Below are 14,457 nucleotides of genomic sequence, written 5' to 3' on the forward strand. Positions count from 1 at the left end.
TTTTTTTTTTTTTAAATAACACGCTTTAAAAGAGTTTCCTGTACATTTTACAGTAAGTTAGCAGCAAAAAAGTTGCCAATAAAGGAGTGTAAATCTACAGTAATAATCTGTAGAGAAAGATCTATTAAAAATATCCTATTACTGTATAATAAGAACAGTTTGTTCTTATTACAGCTTTGTAAGAGTAAATTTTGGCATAAATAAATACTATTATACCACAGTTACTTCTGACTCTGCAATGTGATTGGCTGAGAGGCGTTCTGTGAGTGCATTTACCAGCAGGTAATGCACTGTAACCGAAGCTCTCCATGTATTACTCCACCACATATAGGCAACAATGCAGCGAAACAGTGCAGCTACAAACAGAGCAGCAATGGAACTATTTTAACTCACAGAGTTTTTATAACCAAACAGATCGAATTTTCTTCTCCTCAAAATCTTTCAATATCCAGTAAAAACACTTGAGGTTCGTGCTATAATGTGTAATATTGGCACTGCTGTACCAATGTTATAACACTCCCTCTCGTGTATTATTGCTTAATTATAATGTGGTAATTATTGTTTATAAGCACCATATATGTACTATGAAGGTCTGGGGTCTGGCAATAAAGTACTGTAAAATAATATCTAGCCATAAACTGTAAAGTATTTCACAGCAAATGAGGAGTAAAATAATAGAGACACTGTAAAATTACTGCACTGCAGTTCTCAGCCAGCACAAAGTCCTGCTTTGTATTAAAGTAAATTGCAACTTACACTTATGGCCTACAACACTGTGGCCAGGCAGTCATTATATAACCATTATATATAATATAACTACATACCAAGGCAATGCAAGTTTATTTGAATAGCATCGTTCATACACAGAGGCAATTAAAGTGTTTTACAGAGAGATTTAGGACATTTAAAAGAATGTTATGTATGTTAAATTATGTTAAATTATAATTTGAAAAAATAAGAAGCAATGCAAACTAAGTACAAAAGAAATCTAATTACAAAATATGACATTCACAAACAATTTGAATGAACACAATTTAAATATAAAAAATAAATATAAGACATAATACAAAACAATGTTATAAGAATAAGAATGAATGCAAACTAAGTACAACATAAATCTAGTTGCAAAATGACATCTACAAAGAATTTAAATTAATAAAATGAAAATATAAGAAATAGATTTACGACATAATACAGAACAATGTTAAAAGAAAGTTACAAGACATTGTATTTAAAAAATAAAAACTAATAAAGATTAATAACAAAAAGAAACAAGAAAGAAGTAAAATAAAATAATAATCAACATGAAATTATTAACATTTGAATTAAATTAAAATAAAATAACACATTTAATACAAGAAAGAAAGTACTAAAAGGGTGAAAAGAAAGAACAGGTAAACATATAAGTTTTCAGCTTGCTATTAAAAAAGGTAATACATCTGAGCACATCTCACATTTTATCTTAAAATTGAAGGTAGCCCAAGTAAGCAAGGCTTTACACTGATGTTAAGTTAAGAAAGGGGCACACCCACTATGCAAATACAGGATGTCAGAGGCCAATAAGAAAAAAATAACTTTTGTGTAACATACTAAAAAATGTTAGATTTTATAGTGGGTCTTAGTTGTTCAATTTAGGTCATATTTACTCAAATTATGGGATGAGCTATACTTGAAATAAGTGAGAGCAAATTGTTGCTTCACATTTATTGATTAGATACTATATGTTAATTTTTACAGTCTATAATTGGGTTTTAGGAAGATTTAGGAAGCTTCTAATTATGGTAGATGTATCTGTTTTACCTGGTTTATAGTCTCAAAACATACACAGCACAACATAACACCTGTTTTTTCCCTCAAATGTTACTGTCATGTATACAGATGGCAGCTGTTTTCATATGGCATCCCAAGATGCAGTGCCTTCTACAGTTTTACAATGGAACAGTTTATTAACTGTATGAATTTACTGTACAATATATATATATATTAGGGGTGTCACGATTCTCTAAATCCTCGATTCGATTTCATTTTCGATTTGAGGGTCACGATTCGATTCTCGATTTTCTTGTTTTTTTTTTCTTGTTATTATTTTATGCCTCATAAAATTTAAATAATATATTTATTATTATTATTATTATAAATATTATAAATATTATTATTATTTATTAAGATATATATGGTAATGCCATCTAGTGACTTATTTTGGTAGCAACAGTGTGCACTATTAAAACAAGCAGTTTATCAGAGCTGTGTGTGGATGGCTGGTGAAACTGCTCATTACATGAAGCTGCAGTTCTTCATCCAACCACTAGCAGCAGCAGCACAAGCCCCGCTCTCTTCACTCAGTCACTACTTCAGTACAGCCCAGCCACGGGCTACAGAGCTCAGCCAGTCCGTTTTTACTGTTTCTGTAAACAAATAAAGGTTTTAACCCCACTAACCGGATAATACAGCTCACTACAGTTTATCTTTCAGCCCAAGCAGCTAACAGCAGCAGGTTAGAACAGCCGACACGGAGGCACTGCTCGGATTACATTATAAACAGGTCAGTTAGCGCGCTGCTAACCTCAGGATGTTTATAACTACGGAGTTTAGTGGACACACCACGGCCGCCAGGTAAGTCTTTTAAAGGCTACTGAAGACTATTAAAGGCTATTAGAGGTTATTGAAAGCATTATTGGGGGGCAGAAATCAGTACAGGCTGGTTAGATAAGTGATGTGGTGAAACTGTGACTAGCGCTGCCACAGTGATGTTTATTAACGTCATTAAAACAGATTTTGTCAGGTATTGTCTTATAAATATTTACACATAACTTATATCTCTCCTGAAAAGCTTTTATTTTAGTCAGAAACACGCTTGTGTTTACTTTATCTGAGAGAAAGATGTTTTTTTAATTCAATGGAAAGCAACAGGTGTAGTCAATTATAATTTTAAGATTTTTAATCCACCTCACTGTGATCTATAGTCAGTGTTCTCAAGTCACACTGACACACGCATTTCAGCGAGTTCACATGCTCTCACCTGCGCGCACCCACCCCTCCGTCAGATACAGATACAAAACCTGCGCGCCCAACCCCCGCCCCCCCTCCCCCGTTGGACAGATAAAAAACAGTGATCACACTCCCGCTGACACTCAAAACTTGAGAGCCCTGTCTATATTTCTATAAATCCATTTTCAGTTTCTCCTCCGTGGTTGAAAGGCAGCTGTCTCTCACACAGCAGAACTGAGGGCGGGGCTGCGCTCATGCAGCGGCTCTCTCTATTTAAATGAATAGGATGCGCTGTGTTGGTGCCGCGCCATTTGCGTAGCGCGCTGCGCTATTTGCGTAGCGCGCGCGGGAGGGATCGTCGATCCTCTTTTTGACTTCGATACTCGAGACCATGACCTCATTTCGATTCGATTTCGATATAATATCGAGATCGTGACACCCCTAATATATATATATATATACAGCAGCTGGTTACAGTGCAGATAATCAAATCTCATCTGCCATCATGTGAAGTTACAGCTCATAACAGTTCACATGTGGATTTGTTTGGTGGTCTCCACCAAGACAAAAAAAACAAATGGCAAGGGGTCATCTTCAGTCATGAGAACTACTTTTGTCTTGGTGAAGACGACCATCAAATCTTTGTGTACAAACACACTCTAGTGCACAACTTCTCAAGAGCTTACCTTGTGGATGAATTACATATTCTATGCAACAGTATACAGTATAAGGTGCATGGGATGGATTATTGTGTGACACCATTAGGAACCTCTACAATTCCATGCCGAGAAATCTGGCACGTGTTCCACACTACTTATGTCTGTGTAGCTCAGTAAAAACATCCATAACCTTTATCTTCCTCCTGAATAGCATTGCAATCCGACACTTTCTTTTTCTGCGTGCATCTCTTTTTATTTTGATGACGTGTGTTTATATGATCCTACAAACAGTTCGCTATATCCAAAACTAGTGACCCTTTCTTGTCCATTACTGCTTCTGTGCCGGGGAGAAGCTTCATTGTACTTTTCGCATGGGTCAAAAAAAAAAAAAAGTAAGCGAGAGAAAGAGAGAGATAGAGAGAGAGAGAGAGAAACTGAAAGAAGAAAGCAGTGACAAAAGCTGTTCACTGGAGCCTGGTATGAAAGCCCACAACACATTAGCAGATTATAGGTTTGAGCCTGGCTGCCATTGTTCATTAAGTGTCGGGAGAAGGATAAGCCCTTGTGATTTCTCTAATGGCGACTCATCCTCCCCTGTTCCGCCGTTCCCGAACACTGCACTTCATCCGAGCGAACGCCCTGTGCCTCAGCTTGTTTTGATCTTCTTCGCTGCAGCATAGCAGGCCTCTTACTGACCTTAACACTGCAAAACATTATATCCTGGCAATGTACTTTTCTCATTTTTATGTTGCTGAAAGTTTACTGTAAGATTAGGGTCCTTATTTTAGCAAAATATAGGTGAGTTTTAATTGCGTTTAAAGCATGATTTAGGGCATGTCAGTGTGTCTTTGCTATCGTAAAGACGGGAAAAGTACACTTTGCACGGCTTAAAAAGTGCAAAAAAGCATGTACTAATTCTATTAATTAATCATGGGTGTGCATCAATCAGCATGCCACTTGCCATTCCCTTTAAGAGATAGGTGAGCTCTGACTTTGGCGGATTGGTACTTTAACAGTGCAGTGCTTCTGCACTTCTAAGCAGAGGAAACTGTACGCTGTAAAGGTGCGTAGGCAGGTCATTTATGTGAACAGCAATGTTAGGTATTCTAAAAATTGGGTTTGTGCACTACTCTGCGTCCTTATGTGTATAATGAGTGGGGGTGTCCGTGTGTTGAGCGTGCACGGTGTACTTGTATTGCCAATAGGGCTGTCCCTAACGATTATTTTTTAAACGATTATTCTAACGATTATTTTTTTCGATTAGTCGACTAATCTATTCATTGAGAAACATATTTAAATAATTATTTTACGTTTTAAAGCAAACGATAAATTACTATATTTATATATAATAACAACAACAACAACAACAACAACAACACAAGCCTACTAAACCAAACCCCACACTTATAATCACTTACATGTACAGCACGTTGTTTAGATCTATAACGCTAAAAATGGATAAGCTCCCATACACCACAACCGTGTGTTGCACTGTTTTCTGTGACCGCTAGATTTTGTGACCACTGGCAAGTAGTTCTCAGCAGACCGGTGCACTGGCCGATTCGAAACGTGTTAGTTTCTAATGTTTACCCCGACTGGCCAAAACGGTTCAGTTTAGGGCTGAGGGTAAGGTGTAGGTATAGAAAGCTTCCGTTTTGCCAATGAACGCTCATAACCGTGAGCACTGGTCACAAAATTCCGACGGTGACAGAATACGGTGTGACACCGCAGCGCCGACGGCGCTAGCTAAAATAACTTAAGGCAGCTAGCTTAGCTAAACACCTGAACTTATGAATAATGCTACTGTTTCTGGAAACTGCGAAATGCCATGCACAAATATAAACCAAAAATGTATAATTTCTGCCTGTGGCAGGTTTAAAACCTTTGGTAGACAGCCTTAAGTCTTTATAAGGACACCCGCGGAGACCCTGATGTAAACGGTAACTTACTGTGTGACCCTGTTGACATAGTGCTCCTGGATGTTTGCGCTTCAAGTGCTCCTTTTGCACGTATGGCAGAGGACCACACTGTTGCCCTTTTGCGTGAAATGCTCCCAAACTTTAGATGCCCGCTGGCGTTTTTTTGTAGCTGGAGATTGCTCTCCGGAGTCCAAGCTCTCTAGAGCTTAGATTCTCTGCCCGAACCCGACATGACCCGAGGCCCGCCCGTAAATCCGACCCGGGCTCCAGAAAATAGTCCGAGATGTAGGCGTCTGTTTTTTAATTATATTTTTATTTAAAAAAAAAATAACGAAAACTGAAAGTGAAACTAAACTAATTTATTTATAAGCGCTGTTTTCACTACCGCAGTTCTACAGCGGGGGTGTTGTGCCGATTCTGTCCGCGAAGCGGGAGTCAGATTCAGCAGAGAGTCGGATTCGGCACAAACGCGGCGGCACCTCGCGGTCCGCGGTGTCAGTTGTAAGCGCTCGCGCTAGCCGCAAAATACGGCAGAAAACACTGAGGGAGCTGCAGAATTATGAATGGGACTAGAATATGAGCACGAGGAGATCAAAGAGAACCTTCACCTGTGAGTAGCTCTCACCAGAACACGCAAATCTCTCTCTCTCTCTCTCTCTCTCTCTGTCTCTCTCTCTCTCTCTCTGTGTCTCTCTCTCTCTCTCTCTGTGTCTCTCGCACGTGAACTCCTCCGCTTTGACTTGCAGAACTGTGTTTAGCTGTTCTTAAAAATCATTTTAATTAAATAATAGTTCTATGCTTCTATGTTACCGTGTTAATTAACATAATTCTGATCATATTTCGCTCATTAAAACAGCCCGAAAACAGCCAGTTGGAATTTTTGGGCCCGATCTAACCTCTAATGCTCTCCACAGGCGCCGCCGTGTTTACGACGTGCCGACGCACGTTATGCAAATCGATGTATTTTTGTAATCGATGACGTCGATTATGTCGACGCGTCGCCCCAGCCCTAATTGCCAAGATAGCAATGGACGCCTGACTAATAACTGTTATCTATGATTTTTTCAGTCAGTGGTGCATCTGTGTTTTCTATTGTGAAGATAGCAATACACCAGAAATCTACCTGAACACACCTCACTGACTGATTAGGCAGCAAGCTGAGACCAGTATAAAGACCCTGCTGAGGCAACACAGAAACAATAACTTTAGAGTAAAGTGACTAGTGCCACACTGGGCCATTGATGTGTTTATTTAAGTTTGTTTTGGGTGTGATGGATGGCTTTTTGCCAAATTAAGTTATCCTTTTGAGTTCGTTCACTTCATGTGTCTGTGTCTCTCTGTGCCTCAGGACTATCGGGTCATAGTGGCCATGCCCCTGTCCTCACAGTGGACATAGTGTTTAAAAACTCCAGCAGCACTGCTGTGTCTGATCCGTTCGTACACTACTCATACTGCACTACATTAGTGTCACTGCAGTGCTGGGAATGATCTGATCCACCACCCAAAAAAACACAACCAATGTCTTGTGATAGTCCTGAACATTGAGGAACAGAGCAATAAAAGAATTTTCAAGCATGCAGAGGAACAGTCTCTAATCCTCTAAAAACACAGAAAAAAAGGTTAATGTTATGGCTTACTGGTGTGCATGTATGTTCATACAGCTCTGGGACAAATTAAGAGACCACTTCAGTGTCTGAATCAGTTTCTCTGATTTTGCTATTTATAGGTATATGTTTCAGTAAAATGAACATTGTTGTTTTATTCTATAAACTACGGACAACATTTCTCCAAAAAAAAACAAATAAAAATATTGTTCTTTAGAGCATTAATTTGCAGACAATTAGAAATGGCTGAAATAATAAAAAAGATGCAGATCTTTCAGACCTCAAATAATGCAAAAAAAAACAAGTATTTGGTGGAATAACCCTGTTTTTCATGCATCTTTGCATGTTCTCCTCCATCAGTCTTACACACTGCTTTTGGATCACTTTATGCCACTTCTGGTGCAAAAATCCAAGCAGTTCAGTTTGGTTTGATGGCTTGTGATCATCCATCTTCCTCTTGATTATATTCCAGAGGTTTTCAATTTGGTAAAATCAAAGAAACTCATCATCAGTGGTCTCTTATTGTTTTCTCCAGAGCTGTATATAAGGAAGGATGATAATATTGAAAAGATGCCAAAACAGTTGCGACCAGAGAAGCAGTGATAAACAAGCATGACTAGCAAATTCTCTACGTCTCTGACTAAGAAACACCTGAAGCTAAAAACTTTGTAATGATGACTTTGCACCTGGGACCCTCGGATGAGCATGTGAGCACAGCACGAATGCCCAGACTGGGTGGAGGAGATAGCAGAAAGATAGTCTTTCTTTCTTTCTTGTTTAGTGCAGGTGTTTTTTTTGTTGTTTGGCTGCTGTGCTTGGAGGCTTCTTCTAGGCAGCTGTGTGTGGAGTACTCCAGGAGATTTGATGAAGGGAACAGAAGGAATCAAGTTCAAAAGCAGATGGAGCTTGGCTACAGCGATCACACAGACAATTCATCACACAGACAGACATTACATTTGCATAGGTGATAGCCAGCCGTTAACTCTGCCGGGCCCTTTCTCACTGCGAGGGTACGTGGGTTACCGCGGGTTCGGTGTTGTCTTGTTTTTGCAATTCAAATGCAATCGAGCAATTAATATGTTTTAAAAGGGGGCCCAGTGGTGAACCTTGAAGGACTATTGCGATTAAATGAAAGCACACTTTGCTGGATATCCTCTGCATGAGGTGAATTTGAGACGATGGGATAATGGCGAGGATGTGATTGGAATTCTATCTACGAAGGAAGTCAAATTCAATTTAATCTCCTTTTCAGACCAAGTTTGAATGAAGTCTAAGCCATGCCTATTACTGAGCAGCAAGAGCGTTAGAGCCAGAGGGTGTCAGAAAGGATCCGCACACGGGAAAATGACTTAAATTTCCAAAATGGAACGTTTTGTGTGGGTTCATCTATAGGAATGTGAGTTCATTACCATCCTAATAGAGGCTCTCTTATTGAATTTCGCATTAATAATAGATCATTTAGAGCTAATGATTATAAATGACATATAATACAGTATAATATTACATTTGCTGTTGGGCTGTGACTCTTTGGCCTGCAAGTGTGAGGCCTGTAGCACAAGGCCCGATGGGAATCGCTTTGCTAAGAGCACTTTGGATGGAAGGGTGATGTTCAGTACTACGTTCAGGCTCAGGTGAGGTTAATCCACTGCATTTACCAGAGACTGGCGGCTTATGACTACTATGAATGTCTCTTATTCAGGCTTTAATTTACCTCTACATTTAGCCTGAGCTGGACAAGCTCAGATTGACTATAAAATATCCCTTATGGTGACCTAACACTACTGCACTACTGCACTACCTTCTGTCTGTCAACCTCCTGCTTCTCCTCTAACTCTCTCTGCCTCTTGTTCTTCCATGTTCTCTCTCTCTCTCTCTCTTAGGTTTTTATTTCTTTTTCCACATATATAATGCTGTGATTGCTTTTGTTTTTTGGTCACACTTCCATTTTTCAAACCATCAAACAAACTTTAATATCAGAGAAAGATGACCTGACTAAATAGAAAAAGTTTTTTTTTTAATGATAATTTGTTTCATTGAGGGACCTGCCAGATTGTTGCGCCAAAGTCCTGGGAATCATCAAGATATTTTTTGAGAAATGTAAGATGGGCCTTTGTGTTATTTTTGGCCAGCAGTGTTTTTCCCTCCTTTTTCTTATTATTTAATCATTAACACTGACCTTAACTGAGGTGGATGAGACCTGCAGTTCTTTAAATGTTGTTCTGGGTTCTTTTGTGACCTCTTGGATGAGTTGTCCATGCCTTTTTTTGAGTAATTTCGGTAGGCCAGTCACTCCTGGGGAGGTTCACCACTTTCCATTTGAATAATAGCTCTCACTGTGAAGGCCATAACTTTAGAAATGACTTTGTTACTTTTTTCAGACTGATAAATATCAATGACAATGACTGTTTTCTCATTTGATTTTGAAGTTCTTCAGATCGAGGAAATCTTTTATCTGCTTCATGTTGTCAGACAGGTTCTATTTAAGTGATTTCTTGATTCTAAAGGTCTGGCAGTAATCAGGCCTGGTTGTGACCAATGAAATTCAACTCAACTTTCCAGAAAATGTAGTAAATCACAGTTTATTTATGAGGGGGCATTTCTTTCACACAGGGCCAGGTGTGTTTAGATAGCCTTTTTTCATTTAAAAACTGCTTTTTGCATTCACTCAGATTATCTTTGTCTGATATTACTGTAAAGTTTGTTTGATAATCTGGAAAATGTAAGTATGACAAAAAAGTGAAAACAAAAGAAATCTGCATGGGGCAAATACTTTATGACAGCACTGTTTATACACATAATATGTCTCTCTTTATCTCTGTTCTTAGTTTTTTTTTTCTTTTAGTCTTTCTTTATCTCTTTTCAGCTTTTGTCTTTATCTCTGTCTCTCTTTCTCTCTCTCTCTCTCTGTCTCTTTTTCTTTATCTCTGTTTGGCCTCTGACTTTATCTCTGCATGTCTCTCTCTCTCTCTCTCTCTCTGGGGAGTGAGAGAGAGAGAAGATTATGTTTGCTGGTCAGGCTGTATTATGCACTTCTTTATATGGAAAAAAGCCGTAATTTCCCCAAACACAGTAAAGAGAGTCCAGACTGCAGAGCCAGCCCACCCCCTCCACCCCCCTCCCCCCCCACTCCACCCCCACCCACTCCCAGTTCTCACAGGCTGGTGCTACTGGAAACACTGCTGGCGCGCCGCTCACTGGCATTCCGTGCATTCTTTCGTCATGTGCTCATGAAAAAGAACAAGCTGAAAAAAAAGAGGGCGAGAGACACAGGGAAAAAAATTACAGTTGCTGTACGTGGAAAAGAGCTCCTTCAAGTCGCTGTTGGACCTTCGGAAGAGGTGCTGCATTTAAATCCAGGTTACTAACAGAAAACACAGGAAAAACTGCCTTGTGATTTCAAGGTCAAGTATGATAAATGATGATAAAAAGATACCTGCTATAATATCTGTGTCATGCTCACATTGCCTTTCTGGCAAGTAAATCATTCCCACGTGTTTGTATGAAAGTGTATGTTTGTTTATGGCGCCGCAGAGAGATGTATAGATTATATTTGAAAAAGAATAATGATCAAAAATGTATTTGCCCTTGAGGTAGCCCTATGATAGAATAGCTTAGCAGTGCAGAGCTAAGCCCTACAGTCCCAGCTGTCCAGAATGTGTTACTAAAGGGGTTTAGGATGTAAGGTCTTGGATGGAAGCTATGAAATGGAAGCATGCAAACCCATTTTGCCTTCCCAAATGATTACTGAGGATCCTCTGCAGTCTGCACAGCACAGCATGTAGCCGTTGCGCAAGATATGAAAAAAAAAAAAAATCTGATTGCATCAAGGGTGGATAACCTTTTCATTCCAGACAGAGCCATTCCATAATATGCTGAAAAAATAGCACTTTGATTAGTTATGAAATAAATATGATTTAAAGGTGGCAAGTGTTTGCAAATAAATAAAAATAAATAAAAATAAATCAGTTTTTCATCCTGTTATATTACTCCACCGCTACAGGCCACATGCTTCTCACACTTTCTGTGCTGGTTTCTTGCCTCTTAGCTTGTAAAATGCATGTAGACCATTAGGTGGAGCTCGAAGCGTGATCTGTACTTAAGTGAAATACACTCCCTGACAATAGGGGGAGCCCAGGAGCAAACAACACAAAATTTCATGTAGTTCTGTTTTAAACTGTAGTTTTTAAGGTGACCCTGTGTATGAAAATAGAGAAACAGTATAATAACCTGATGCTGTGCTGCCCACAGACTCTCACATACAATCTTCTATTTCAATAGAGAGAAAGACACCACATGTATAATGGGTTGCGTTGCGCTGAATGCAGCCTCACGGTGCGACAAAAACACTAAGCAGAACTTTATTTTAATGAATATAGCCACCATGCTGCATCTAAGTTACCTAAAATAGGAAAGAGTACACACTTTTCAAACAAGGAAGAGAAGCTGAAAACAAGAGAATATGGATTTCCAGAAGAAGAATTAGGTTAATTCAGAGACTGTAAAAAAAAGATGGACGCCGCGTGGCCGTTCCCATTCATTCAATGAAAATGAAGCCAAAATCTTTCGCCATGTTGGCGATCCTGAAACCCGAGTCTGCTCAGTAGAGACCAGAGGAGGGAGAAAGACTGTGGAGAGACAGCCTACTCATTTGAATAACCCCGCCCCTGAGGGCTGCCTCGAGGTCACAGGCTGCAGAGCAGAGCGGAGCGGAGCTGACGGTCTGTTATTGGTCCCGCCCATAACCAGCCCTTTTACAATAACCACACCTTTTTGAATAGAGCTGAATAACGTTTTAAAAAACGAATTCTGTGGGGATATAAACATTTGACAATATAAGCAGAGGTTACACTAGCTGTTGCATTTAAATAATGCAGGTAGAATTACAGTATATTAGAAAAAAACGTGATTGAAAGTTGTCTGTTTTGCCATTGAAACCTATGGGATGGGTGGGGTTACGCAGCTTTCTGAAACCGAACAGCAGGGGGCGCCTGACCTGTGGTGGCTTCACTTTTGAGAGACGACGCTCTGTCCAGCTATACACAGTCTATGGGTTAATTAAATTATGATTGCTTTTCTGCAGGTATGTAACACTATGTTCACATGCTATGTGAACTTTTTGTTATCTGACGTCATGAACAACATTCAATCTTAAATTAATGTCTATTGACGTTTCTGTTTTTTGTTGTCTTATTTTAATTCAAAAACGTCAAATAAAAGCCCACATGGCGAGCTAAGAGAGCCAGCATGCTGGAATACATTGAAGAAAAGTGCTAGTGAACTTGTACTACTTGTACTATTGGAAAGCAGTGTAATAATAAAGATATCTGTTTAGCATTTAGCTGTGTTGTCATAAGCTGTTAGCATTTTTACCCAGTGGAAATATTAAGGCTACACTGCTAAACTCCATGGGTACATGTTTCCACACAGGAAGGTTATACATATGCTACGGTGTGGGTTTGACGCAGAAGTATAAATTGGCTTTAAGCAGCCTACTGCCCTGCTCAACAGAACAGAAAATAATGAGCTAGCCTCCCGTCGTAGAGTATGTTTTTTCTGGATGACCAGCTGGTCTCAAGTTGGATTTTTTAGCTGGGTGGTCACACAAACAGGACAGTCCAATGAGGCTGTATGGTGTCATCACCAGAATTGTTTTGAATCATTCACTGGGGTTAAAAATAAATAAGAATTAAATAAAAGGTGTGCTAGTTTGGTTAGCATTTTCTAGGGTAGCTAGCCAGTATGGTAAAAAGCTACATAATACATACTTACTACATACATATAATTTTTTAAAGTACAGTCTATGAATAAATTATTTAATGAATCCAATAACATTACAAGGTAACAGAAATAAAACAAAACGTACATTTAAAAGCAATTTAGTTTGGAGACTTGTGTGCAGAGAATTGTGAGAAACAGAGGTTCTGTAATCTGAAAACTAAAAAAGCTAGAAAAACATGCAGCCATTTTAAACCTTACAGTAATTTATCCAGCAACAATAGCTTTTTCCTGTTTTTAGGTTCTATTTTCTGCCATTTTTTTAACTAAATCTGGTTGAGATTGGATTACCTAATTAAAATCAAATTAAAATTGACCCAAAGTTACTACAGTAACAACCACTGTGAGTGCTGGTGGACAAATTAGTTCAATCAGTCAATCTGGTGAATCATGTAAACACTGTGAGCATTTGCTAAAGTATAGCATTTGGCTAAGAAGCTATTGTATCTAAGCAACTTTAGCATGTGCAGTTTAAGCTAGACTGCTGCACTATTATAAAGCAGGCATTGCAGACACTTTATTTTTTTATGATAGAATACATGTTTTTAATAGTTTTTTTAAACATGGCTAAATAGCTATGATATTCAAGCAGCATTAGCATATATGCAAGCAAATGTAGCATGTTTTCTCATTGGTATGCAGTCTGGTACAACTAAAGAGGCTTTGTTTTTGACAGGCAGGGCTGTGGAAAAGAGCTGCTGATGAAAAACCTGCCATAATTCTGACTAGAGATCTGCTTTCTGAGCCAAGTCTGACAAGGTCAGGTTCAGGACGTTTTTTTTTGTTTTTTTTTCGTACAACATTGGGCTCAGGTTTGTTTTCTAAGCAGTGTTTTATTTAAATTTCACAAACTCATGAATTCTTTCTCTCTCTTGTGCACATATTCCTCTCTTTCTCTCTCAGGGAAAGCTCTCATCTATAGTTGAATTTAGAGCAGTTTTTAGGTTTGAGGACTGGGTAAATATGAACCTCAGAGTGTTGAGTTTGTGGGAAGTTTGGAGCATTCAGGCCTGGTTGGCTCTGGTCTTAAACCAGATTGCAGATTGAGATTGCTGGATGTCAGCCTTTTTTTAATGTAGTCCCATATACAGTACATGCCAAAAGTTTGGACACACCTTCTCATTCAATGCGTTTTCTTTATTTTCATGACTATTTACATTGTAGATTCTCACTGAAGGCATCAAAACTATGAATGAACACGTGGAGTTTATGTACTTAACAAAAAATGAGCTGTCCTCCACAGTCACCGGACCTTAACCCAATTCAGATGGTTTGGGGGGTGAGCTGGAGCGCAGAGTGAAGGCAAAGGGACCAACAAGTGCTAATAAACACCTCTGGGAACTCCTTCCTTCAAGACTGCTGGAAAACCATTTCAGGTGACCACCTCTTCAAGCTCATTGAGAGAATGATGCCAAGAGTGTGCAAAGCAGTAATCAGAGCAAAGGGTGGCTATTTTGTAGAAACTAGAATATAAAACATGTTTTCAGTTATTTCACCTTTTTTGTTAAGTAC

Source organism: Astyanax mexicanus, chromosome 14, assembly GCF_023375975.1.
Source record: "Astyanax mexicanus isolate ESR-SI-001 chromosome 14, AstMex3_surface, whole genome shotgun sequence".
NCBI classification, from domain to species: Eukaryota; Metazoa; Chordata; class Actinopteri; order Characiformes; family Acestrorhamphidae; genus Astyanax; species Astyanax mexicanus.